General features: G+C 45.1%; 1 protein-coding gene across 2 annotated transcripts in view; it reads right to left on the bottom strand.

Moving 5' to 3' along the window:
* The window catches only part of JCAD (junctional cadherin 5 associated), a 60,290-nt gene extending 48,551 nt beyond the window's left edge, over positions 1–11,739 (bottom strand). For both annotated transcript variants that reach the window (XM_027686872.1, XM_027686875.1), the window contains exon 1: positions 11,520–11,739. The gene's annotated coding sequence lies outside the window, so the exon portion shown is untranslated. The remainder of the gene's footprint in view (positions 1–11,519) is intronic.
* Between the last annotated feature and the right edge of the window lie 648 nt (positions 11,740–12,387).

Genomic DNA, 12,387 nt, shown 5'->3' with positions numbered 1-12,387 from the left:
CAGAACGGATTTTCTGCCTCTCCCATCATGAGAATGCGATCTGACAATACTCCCCCTCATGACACAGAAATCAGAGACAATGTTAAGAGGGGGGAAAAAAATCACTAATGCTTGAAAAAACAGTGACACGTTGCAATGAAGATGGGAAAAGAAATGCACTTAGTTAAGGGCAAATCTACCCCCACTGCAAACTTCCTGTTGTAGGTGCTGGTCAATAGGAACAGTAGCACAGAGACAGCTCCATAGAACCTTCATCTTACAACAAAGCCTAAAGCCTAATCACCCTGGTTTCTAAACAGCCCCCAGGAAAGGTGTCAGTCTCGACTTAGCCTAGCTACAGTTTGAAGATGGAAACCTTTTGACTCCTTTCCCCAACCCACCCTCAGAGTTACCAACACATCACCTACTCAGAAAGAAGACAGCAGAGTATGTATCCAGTGATTGTTGGAAAAGATGGTTCACCCCGTGTCCCAATGTGGGGGAAGGGACACAACTGTGATGGGCTGTGTGAGCTGTGGGGTCCTGCACAGTATGGGAGTCCTGGGGCTTTGAGGCTCCGGGTGGTGGGAGGCTATTCCTCCTGGAATGTCCACAGGTACTTCCAGCACACTGGGACACCCTGTTCAGTGACAGCCACGTAAGCAATGCCATGCAGGTATGTGGCACTTATGGTGGTGTGGTGTCTGCATTAATGCAGGTTAGTATTCGTGGCTGGAGGCTAGAGCTGGATATGGACCCAGAGCTGGAGTTTTTCCAGCTCTTTTTTGAAAAATAGCACCTTTCTTTCTGGCAGATTCCCAGAATCTCTCCTTCTGCATACTGTCCTTTTCTATCACGCGTATCTAGGAATTGGGAAACATTTACTCCAACGTGTGAACCCTCTCTGCACCTATGGGACATGAACATATTGATGGCATTTTGCACTGGTCTCTGTGCCACCGGGTCAGTGTTACTTCTACAGCCTTTTCCCATCTCCCCCCTGCATCTATACACTTGTGCTACCACAGTAAAAAATTACTCTTTTTTGGTTTTGGGGGGGGTTTAAACTTGTTTTCTCAATCAGTCGTCAGTTTATACTGAATACATTGAGGCATGCCAGTAAATAAAGTTGTGCACAAACAGGAACAGATATTTAAGGAGCTGAGAACCACTGACAGTTGGTCTCTACAACCTATGTTTTATTTATGTCTGTACTGTGCTGTCTTGGCAGCATTTCATTTAGTCCTGGGATGAAAACCCTGTCTTTTTGCAAACATGGACAGCCTCACACATGCCTCTGACATTAAATAAGTGATACAAACACTGCAAGGAAACATATATTTTAAGACAACTACCCAGATGCACCAGCAACAGGAGGTGTTGAAGTAACTTAAAAGACTAAGAACTAAAATCTTACTAAAGAAAATGCAGGACAGGAGGTGCCAGTCAGGTACCAAGGGAATAAACACCAAGCATGCAGTTGAGCCAATGACTCAGCACCAGGTTAACCTCAAGACTGTGAGTCTTCAGCTGATGGTGAATTTTGTGCCTGGCCTTCAGTGGGGCTGAAGTGAGTGCCCTCCTCAGCACCTCAGCAACCCAACAGCAGTAGCCTACAGCCACCTTCGCCTGTGTGAATGTTTCCAACACTTGTAGTGGCTGCCACAGTTGGACTCAATGATCTTTGGGGGGCCCTGCCAACTCAGGATATTCTATGATTCTATGATTTGCATTAGTGAGGTCTGTGTCTGAGGGATTTTTCAGATGAGGTATCAAAAACATGACTAGATCCTCTGCTGTATTAAACTGCTGGTAAGAGCAGTCTGTCTGTTCCTACCCCCAACTGGAAACAGGCTCAGCCTCAGTTCATGAGTTGCCCTGGTTGTGGCTTGCTGAAAGGGTAGGATAATCCTGCTGAAGCCCTTGGTGGGCTGCCCGTTTCCTCTCCTTCCAACTCGCTTGCTTCCAAAACAAATTCCTATTGCAAAGACTCAGGTCCTTTCAATTCTGCATTCCTGCCTGTAACACGATCCCTTTGAAAAGGAGATGAACTGGTACAACTCAGTGAACTTGAAAAGAAAAAGATCCCAAATAATTGTTGGAAATGATTGGAAACAAATATCTCATAAAACAACATATTTCCAAGTGTTTCCGAAGCAGTTAGCTGTGCAATGGTCTATTTTCAAAAGCATGGAGACTTACCACAGTCAGGTAATGGAAGTATGGGAGTCGATGCAAACACTATTCCCTTTCTCATGCCCAAAGTCCGTGGGATGGCTGCCTGAAACAAGAGGTGGTTGTGTGAAGGTGCTGGCAGGATCCATTCACCAACAGACTGGGACCCACCCCAGCAGCCTCTAGCCTTGGCCCAAAGAATGAATGCTGGGTCATTTCTGCAGAAGAAACTTGCTGGCATTCACTTTGTTTGTTTGGGTTAAGAGAGAAGGACACGGAGAAGGAGGGGGAGGGTCTGACTCCCTCAAGTTCAAATTTACAGCTCCAAGCAGGCAGTTCCTTTGCAAACACTTTCCATTGTTTTCTTCCTCCTGTTATCTCTACAGAAGGTTGAGCATCTTTAAAACTGCATTAGCCTCCCTTAGGGAGGCTTGTTTTCAGACCCCTTCTCAACCTGATTTGGAGCAGGGACATCAAAGGCAAGGCAAATCTGGTCGCCTGTTAACTTGGATCCATTTGGAGCTGGTCTGGGCAGTTTGAGCTTGCCATGATGTTCACAGTCTTTCGAAATATTTACTTATCTGACTGACAAGAGAGCTATTTCATAAGTTATGATGTCTCCAGTTTTGTGTAAACAATTTACAGTGCTGTGATTGATGCTGAATGCTGTTTGGAGAGAGGCAAGACTGATTGTATATACTAGGCTTTGGTTTGGAGAGTTCAGGCCCAGGACTGGGCAGTATTCTACCTAATAAATAACAACAGTGCTGTTTCAGTGCTCACAAAGCCACACAAACATGGGTGAATTAAAGTAATGTTTCTTTGAGCAGACCTTGGCCATGCAAACATCTGAGACCCCTGCAGAGGTGCCTGGTACAGTGGCCACAGTTCCCGCTTCTGCTTTTGACCCACGCCTAGGCTGTCCACAACCCTCCAGCACTTACTGGGCAGAAGGAGACAGCTGGTTTTGTGGGTAGGACAGCCAGCACAAATGTGGGGCATCACACTTCAAGCTCCTTCTCCAAATCTAGGAGGATGGAGGTTGGGAAGTGAGTATCACCATGTCAAGGAGGCAGCTCCAATCCTTACAACAGTACAGTGAAAGGAGTGGGCTTACTTCTTCTGGCACAGTTTCAGCTCATGGTACATGAGTGGTTTCCTCAGTCTTGCATTTTTCAGTGCCTTACTGCGGGTCTCCAGGGGCTTCCATAAGGAGATGGGACTTCTGTTGCAGTGCTTTGAGTCACACCACCGAAGTCCCTCTTCTGGGTGAATACTTTCCATTACAGCTGTGTATGATCATGAGAGAAGCCCAATCCATGGTGAAAGAAGTATTCTCATCTCCAGTGGAATGACACAGGAGTATGATTGCTGTGGCTTATAGGTGCCTGCAGCCCAACTGATGAGAAATAGCTGTAGACAAGCATAAGCCCACATGAGATGCCAAAGCAGAAAAGAGAGGGTATGGACTAGTGTCAACTGAGAGGAAGTCAGAGTTTTTCATTCAGATCAAATTGCAAACAAGTTGTTTCAGTTCTGAACAATCAAAATGTTTTGCTTCTGGAATTAAGTGAACTGGAGATGTCTGAAACAACAGTTGCAGGACTATGTCGTTCCCTCAAATTTTCTGCAATCTGACTTTCTGACCTGATTGTGAACAAAGGTATGACTTCCAGAAGCTCCCATGAAATGGAAATGCCAGGACCAGTGGCTATGGAAGGCAGAAGTCTGGAAGGAGAGGATGAAAGACCCCTTTCTTGCTACTAAGTAGCTGTTCAGATTGACTTGTACAGACAAGAAATTAAAAAAACCCTCACTTTATTCTGGAAATCCTCTTTCAGATACATTCACTCCAGATGCTGCAAATAAAGAATGGGAGGAAATTAAAAGGAGGGAATTGACCCTAACACTGACACAAGATGGCTGGTAGGATGCAAACTGGATAAAGGCTTTATATACCCATGCAGTGAAAAATGTGCTTCCTCTGAACAGAGCAAAGTAATGAAGTATTGATTTGAAATTATTGAACTGTGATACTTCATCCATGTTGCTGATGGTGGCCTTGTCTAATGGAGAGAAAAGTACAAGGAGGTCTTTCCAGTTCAGACTGGAAAAAGGAAAATTGTGTCTGAGGCAAACATTCCACATATTGCATTCACTATGGGAGGAAAGTAATACTCAATGTCCTCCTGATGTTCAAAACTGTTTCTGCAATCACCTTCAGCCACCAGAAAAAGGCTGATTGTCTCCCAATTTCACCAGTACCATTCACTCTCAAAAGGCTGTATCTTTTCATTTAGTCTGTTGAAATCTGCACTCAGAACAAGAAAGATCTGAAGCAAAATGCAGCCTGCCTCTTCCTCGCAAGGGACCAGCTGAAGAGTGATGCACTTAGCAAAGCAAGTGCAGGTTTAGGGGGGACCTAAGGGACTGATGGCATCGCCCTTGGTCTCCTTGGAGATATGCCTTGATGTAATTAATAATAAAGAATGGGACCAAGAATAAAAATGATTCAGAGAAGCTTTGGTACTTCTCCCCAGTTTAGCTCCTGTGACTAAACCCACACAGAGCCTAGAACGAGGAGATGAGCCTCAATTATAGCTAAATAGCAGCATAATGAATTATCTTCTTTGCACTTACTTTAGCTGGTGAGTAATCCAGTTTCTATCCAAACCCATGTTGGCTATGAAGATTTTGCCAGTAACTGATTAATCAAGATGCTGGAAGAATGTGGAATTAGAAATGGAGAAGGACCGTAGCTCTCCACCATTTGCTCCTAAACATTGATAATCTAGGGCAAACTTTCTAACAGATAACATTAATACAACCAACACTTTGGTGAAAGTCCACCTTTTGCTAAAATTAAATACAAAAAATGGTCTGCTAAGTGAAGAGTTTGAATCCTCTCTTTTATGTACAATATAAAAATATATTTATTTTGAATGGTGAGTCCTTCTTAGATTTGTAGACTCCAATTGAATAGTACAGAGCACGTTGTGTGTTTCATGTGTCTTTAGGGTCTTTTGCTCAGAAAATTCCCAGAAGGTTATGAAGTTATAATTTAAATGATATTGAAAGGTATCAGCAGCTCAGCTTTCCCCCACTTCCCCAGCTCTTGCAAGCCACAGAGGGTTGGCATCACTGTGTTTCCAGCCTCAGCTGTTGTGTGTGGATACCAGTAGGAAGAGATGGCTCTCAGAGCACCTGAAAAGGAGTATCTGTGTCTGAAAGAAGCCTATTCCTGGAAGTTAAAGGGTTGTTGAATTCATGGGACAGAAACAATATGACTGCTGGAACTCTGCCCTATGACTCTGGGAGCTGCTGGCATGATTTGAGGGCTGGGTTCCTAAGTCCTGTGGAGCAGGCACTGGCTTTCTGATTTGTAGCCCTGGCAGAAGGAGGTGCTGGTCCACAGCACAGTGGGCAGGCAGAAAAGCAGTTCAAATAAATTTTTAGAAAAGCATTTGGGGTCAATCTTGTAGAGCAATTTATAAAGAGCTCAAGGGACGTTATTGTTTAAATAGATATTTAAGGGAGATTCCTCTCAGTTTAAACACAGTGAGCTGTAGCATGTGAAAAGCAGCAGCGTTTGATTACACATATGCAAGAGACCAAAACAATCCATTACAAGGGAAGGCGTCAGAGGAGGAGAATACAATTTCTTTGATTCTCTTTCTCTGAGACAGGTTCTTGACAACACCATTTCTGCCTAGTGCCAAGGTGCAACAGGGATGCAAACCCTGGCAGTCCCAGCACTGGATGTGCTGTGTAAGAAAGCCATTCTGCATTTTACCTGATGAGATGGCTGGGGATGGAAGTGCAGATTTAGCTCCGCAGGTTGCTGCAACCCAACAGGCAGCAGCAGGAATGCGTGCCCAAGGAGAAGGGGAAAAAGGTGGGTATGGCTGGTCATGCATGACTCATCACATGTGTTGGACAGTCTTTGATGGACATACAATCACAGCCTTGGTGTTAGAGGGCTGCTCATTACAACAGAGGTTCACTTTAAAATCCTGCTTGATTTGGTTGAGGCTTGCGGATGGCAACTCAGATGAGTTTATTGTGTGTGGTGGCTACAGATTTGGAGTCACCTTGTGCCATGAGTTTGGTACAGCCAAAGCTTAGTGCCATGCACTGTCAGAGGTGGGATACAAGGAGGTGCTTCTTGCCCTTCAGGTAGACAATGCCAAGGGCATGAGCAGCCATCTGGTAGTAGCAGAAGAGAAAACAAAAGAAATTCACTGCTGAGGGGCAAGACATCTAAATAAAAGTGAAAACATGCTCAAAGGCCACAAGCAGCTAAAAGCCCTCAGTGAGCTTTAGGTTATTAGGAATCTCTGTATGTCATAAGTCTCTTACATAGACTTGGATGATGGGATTCACAACAGTGTTATAAATGAATTGATTAAAAGGGACTTAGGGCAATTCACAACACTTGCCTCAGTGTGGCAAACCTGAATTTATGTTTGGATAGGGGTTTCCCAAATAGTTTTCACTAGTGTAAAAGGCTGAAATGTTCATCCTCCTCACCCTGTGCTAGCCTTCTTTTTTGTGAAAAAGGTAAGGCCTTTGCCTTATCAGAAATGAGTTTTTCTTCCCTGATATGATTGCATATGCAATCCCCTTCTGCATTTGAGTTGAAAAACAACAGAGCATCAAAAAAATCACACTTTCCAAAGTGTCCCTGAAATTGAAGGATTCTGTAAAGGTCATGCAACCCAGGTGATGTGTATTTTGTGGATGCATCTGAAGACATGGCAGATCCCCTGTGTGAAATAGGACCATCCAGGGTGCAGATGAGGAGGATGTAGCTCTTTCAGATCTTTGTGAGAAACTTTATGCACAGACCTGTCTGCTTCATTCATGATGTTGTTCCCCACTTGTAATCATCTCATCAAAGTTGTAACAGCAACATCCTCCTGGATTTATTACTTTTGTGATGACTTCCACAATGACATCCCCCATAAGCATCTCTGGTCCTTTGACTGTCAGTCTCCACTCCACCCATCCGCATTCCTCCAGCATCAAAGGTTATGGGTATCCATTTTCTTCCATGACACTTGGAGCACAAGCCCATAAGTATCCACCACTCCTTTTCATTTTCTGTTTCAGTTCTCCTGCAAAATCCCTGCTTAAAACTCCTGTTTGTGACATCCTTGATAAAGACAAGGCTGCTGGTGTGAAGAAAGTGCTGCCTAACATGCTGGCCAGCACTGTCTCACAGCTTCTTAGAACTCCTTCCACTCCCAGTAGCTGTCTGTAGGCAGCTCTGGTCTTCTCACATTGTAAGGTCCTGTTCTTCTGGTCTTTGTTTTTACACAGTCTTGCAGAGCTGAGTCCTGGTGTGTGCGTGGGGCTCCAGGATAATGAAACTTAACTACCTGTCTCTGTGGAAGGAGAGGCTGTCCAGGATGCTCCACACTCTATAGTCATACAAGAAGTGAAGGAAATCACCTTTCTCTGACACTTCAGCAGGACCGGAAACAAGCAGACTGCAGATCCCTACCTTCCGATGTGGAAATCACGTCAACAGCCACAATGAACACTGAGATTTCACCATCTGTCCCCAAATGTTGCATATGCATTGCATATAAAAACAGGCTATAAGAGTACAGTTATGACTGAAAAATCCATGAGGGAAGAGATGCCAGAATTAGGCCTCCTTTGTGCAATCTGTTATGATACGCTTATTACAAGATCACACAGTGTTTTGTCAGAGGTCTCAACTTTATCCCATGGTACAGCATGGACTGTCTTCACTGGCAATGTTATATAGAATTATTTTTTTTCCCTTAGAGTTCAGTGTGGTTCTAGGCTTTATTTTCTTCCCAAGTCCTCCTCTTAGTAAGAATTACTGATCTTCCCAACATTGGGAATTACAATGACACACCTCCCTATAGTATCTGGACGCTCTGGTACCTCCATTAAGGGTGTGGTGGTTCTTTAGCCACTTGAACAAAATGGAAACAGAGACAGGCATGTAAGCAAACAGCTTGGTTGCACCAGGCATCAGTTTATCAGGGGTCTGCCTCGGTCGCTCATCCCAGCTGTCCCCCACCACAGTGCTGGGCCTTCCCTGCAGCAAGACCCATGCCCACATCCACCCTTGCAGGCTTCATGGGTCCCACAGGCCAGTGCTTCAAGGTCATGAGCTGAGACCAAGGGGTGACCAACAGACATAGCTGGGGCTGGGGCTGTGCAAAAGTGTTCAGCATCAGGCACACTGAACTTGCTCGAGGCAGAGCTTCCATCAGCTCCGGTCATGGAAGTGGACATTCGGTAGCAGGGTCTTATGGCACTTGCAGACGGGGGGGGCACACTGTGTATCTACTGACTGCAGACTGGGGAAAGCCTCGGCAAGACCTGACACAGAAGATCCTGCAGGGAGAGCAGGACTGAAGCCAATTCTGAGAGGTAACACTCATAGTCCGAAAAAGGGACCATGGATAGAGCAGCTCAGGTTTCATGTCGAGCTCTGGCAGTGTCCGGACTCTCCCCATGGCTCATATCTTGACAACACACCTTCCTGCCCTGCTCCCAAGCCCCCTGACTCCTCACTTGTACTATGTGAAGTACCATCCCAGTCCCATGTGACCCCATCCCAGTCCCATGCAATCCTTCAGCTTTAGTAACCCAGTACCAGATGTTTGCTTAGCTCAGTGTCCCCAGGGTCCCTGTCTGCCTCCTGGCTGTGCCAGGAAAGAATCAGAGTGTATTGTTCCCTGCCTGCCTTTGCATTGACCAACACCTCTGCCCTGAGCAGCATTACATGGACAGCCCATCTTCATCCTGCTTCTAGAGCTGGGGATAGTTCTCGGACTGCAGAGGGGACACAGGTAGCCTGCTCCCTGCAGATCTATGGGGAAGCAGCACGATCAGCAGAAACTTGGTAGCACTGACTGCTTGTGCAGGAGCACTGGGGTCAGCACTGGGAGCTGCTGGGATGCTGGGCTGAGCTTGCTCATGTGGGAAGGAATCTCAGTGGATTTTGACTACTCAGCCCTAGCACGTCCCTAATAAGTTGCTATTTTTTCCCTTCAAAGGCTATCACTAAGCCAAATTGGAGGAGATTTGCAAAGTTAAAAAAAAAAAATCACATTCCTAAGACAGAGCTGCCAAATTTCAGATCTTTGCTCCAAAGCGCAGAGGGATAAGAACTATCCAAGGAAAGAATCACCAGGTTCCCCCCTCCCGTTTCTTCCTTTCATTTTTTTCAAGTTGGACAACAATTCCTTTTTCCCTATGCTCATTCTTGGAATGGACAAAACTGGCTGGACAGTTTTGGCTGAAATTTTCCAGAAAAGAACTTAGCCCAAGGCAGACAATCAAGTTGGAAGAACTCAGACTAAACTGTTCAAGTCTGACAAACTTATAAGCAGCAGCAAAGGTGGTCTTAGAGCAGGACAGAGATGAGTAACCTTTATCACAGGAGCCGCGTGCGATCCCACTGCTGACGCATTCGGAGTTATAATAGCTGATGATGCTGTTCCATTCAGGTGCATCTGATCACGATTCAGATATGTCACCAGTAAAAAAGTGTTAACTCAGTCATCCCACTGAGTCTTCCCACACCCCTTCCTACTCAAACAGCTTTTCCCAACTAACAACCGATCCTTCGAAAAACCACAGTTCCCTCGCCTCCAGTATTTGTGAGCAGGATATGTCAGCTTCAGCTTCTTGGATAGAGGCAGCTGATGCTAAAATGAGATTGCTCTCTGAACTAATGTATTCAAAATTAATAAAAGAAATAAAGCAACACACTCCTCTGGCATGTTCCCATGCATATTTTCCATAAAAGTTAGTTTTTCCACAAGAACAAGTTGTGAGTTTGTAGGGGTTTTGCACTGAATCTTGATACGGAGCTTAGAATTCTTGGCACTGCTTGGGACGTTAAAATGACATCAGCTCCACTTTCTATGTTGGAATTTTATAGTTCCTGCCTGACCGCATTTCTTTGTTCTGCACATATTCTCTCTCCTCCGAGCTGCCTCTCTGCCACAGCGTGCTCTTACATGAGGGTTGGGAAAAGCAGAGTGTTTGTATTCCTTATAGCCCTGCTTGTTCCTCCCTGTGCCGGGCACCCAAGTGATAAAGCTGCATTTCTCCCTTCAGGACAAAGCAGCACTGTTGGCTCAAGGGACGAGGGCACCTTTGCCAGCCGGAGGGCTTCCCCTCAGTGTGGCAGCTCTGTGCTGTGAGGGACCTGGTGTGCTAAGCAGTCCTCCTCTTTTCTCTGGCTGAGCAGAGGAGTGGAGTGCCTGCTGCCAGAGTGACATGGCTGTGGGACAGCAGGAACTAGGTGGGAGGACAGTGATTGCAGACAGGACAATGTGAAACCATCCTGTCTCAATCAAGGAAGGGTAAAGGGAGCTGAAAGTAGGGGAAGAGGAAAGGGAGTATCTCTGGGTGGGAAACAAGGCTTTCTCTAGCCCTGGAAAGATAGCACCTGGAGCAGCGTTTGTTCAGTGCTTCAGTTCTCTGCCTGCCACTGCACCCACACTGCCCCATGCCTGGGGGCAGGGACGGGCAGCATTTTTTAAATCAAGCAAAAATCTGAGTAACGGTGTTTCCATATTACCCAGCGTCTCGACCTGCTGTATTTGAACACCATGGTGCAGGAGGACTGATTTGGTACTTGGGATCCCCTGTGAATCACAGCACAGGGCTGGGAGAGTTAACAGACTCTGGCACTGGGAGTACAGTTCCACAGGCGTTAGCACAGACATCACGCTTGTTTCCTGGATTTCAAATAAAATAAGGATTCAAGGAAAAGATGATGCTTTTCTACATCCCCTATGACTTGGAAAGCAATAAGAGCAAATAAAGGCAGTTAATTATCTGGCACACTGCATCCAAACATTTCTGAAAGCACGGTTCTGCTGTTACTGTACGAGTCACGCTGGAGCAGCATTAGCATACACTCTGTAAACAGACTCAGTGCCATCCTCCAGCACAGCCTCAGCCTCCCAAAAGGGATTAGAGCAGCTGGACAAAGCGAGGAGGGACTATACCTGGCAGTTAACAAAATGCCAGTTTTGCTTTAGTCTGGCTGGATTGCAATAGCACCTGGATTTGCTATTTCCTATGTTGCCTACATGCTCAGCCTCTCTAATGTGTGAGGAAAAATCACTGCTCTTTGCTTCTCTGTGCAAGATTTATCATTTCATCACTTCACTGTTATGTGGAAATAGCCAGATCAAAAGAACAGTTAAAGGTTTTGAAGCCATTTACCAAACACTTCTTGCTTGATAACAGCAACATTTTTACAATTGCATTTGCAACAGCATTTTTGCAATCACATTTATAAGCTCCTAAGCTCCTTTACAAGCACATGCAACCATATACAGAATGAAGAAAATCTTTACCTTGCTTGCCCAGAGGAGAGAGCCTGGTTTCCTTTCATGGATCAGAAGTGGGGTGAAAAACAAACCCGAAAAAGACCCTTGAACAGACTCATCTGCTGAGAGTTGTTTAAATCCCAAGCCTGCTCCTGCTAGCAGCTCTAAGTTTGTGCTCTGAATAGAGGCTGTGTTATTTTAACCACAGGATTTCTAGTCATGGGGGAGGAGAGACGGATTAGGTACGTTTGCAATCTAATGCTTCACATTTACCTCAACAGAAATGAACTACTTTTAGCCTGATGTAAATAAGTACTGCTAAGATATAAATTTCAAGAGCCCACTAACCAATTATGCTTAAACTAACATGCTAAATAACTGTGGAAAATTCCAGAGGAATAAGATAACATACTTTTGTGTTCTTTCCTAAATAAAAGGCATGTGTGGAATTTCATGCTAGATACTATGACAACTGAGGGGCAGCAGATGAACTGCACAAACTAACCTATGCAAGGTGCTGTACCTCATAAAACAATATTCCTAACACCTGTTAGCCTGGATTTCATCAGGCATCCCAGCAATATGGGTTTCCATGGCTTGTAAAAAGTACAGATATGAAGGATTTGAATCTAATATTTCAAAAGAGCAAATAAAGCTCTCTAAGTTAATAATGCAAGACTTTAAAAGGTCACGGGGTCTGTAGTTCTGTGGGAGCACAAACATTAGTCCACTGAACAAGTGCCACCTCCAACAGTGATGTAAGCTGGATACCCTCCCTGCAGTTCATGGATTGACACGGACAGTGTTAAATGCAGGCAAAATATTGTGCCTAGGACATTTGTTTGTGGTTTCGTTGTTTAATCCAGCTCAAACTCTGCCTTCCTTTCCTCGTTTA

The sequence above is a fragment of the Neopelma chrysocephalum genome, unplaced genomic scaffold, assembly GCF_003984885.1.
Source record: "Neopelma chrysocephalum unplaced genomic scaffold, ASM398488v2 Primary Assembly neopelma1_72, whole genome shotgun sequence".
Taxonomy (NCBI): Eukaryota; Metazoa; Chordata; class Aves; order Passeriformes; family Pipridae; genus Neopelma; species Neopelma chrysocephalum.
This window is presented reverse-complemented; position numbering and strand designations above follow the sequence as displayed.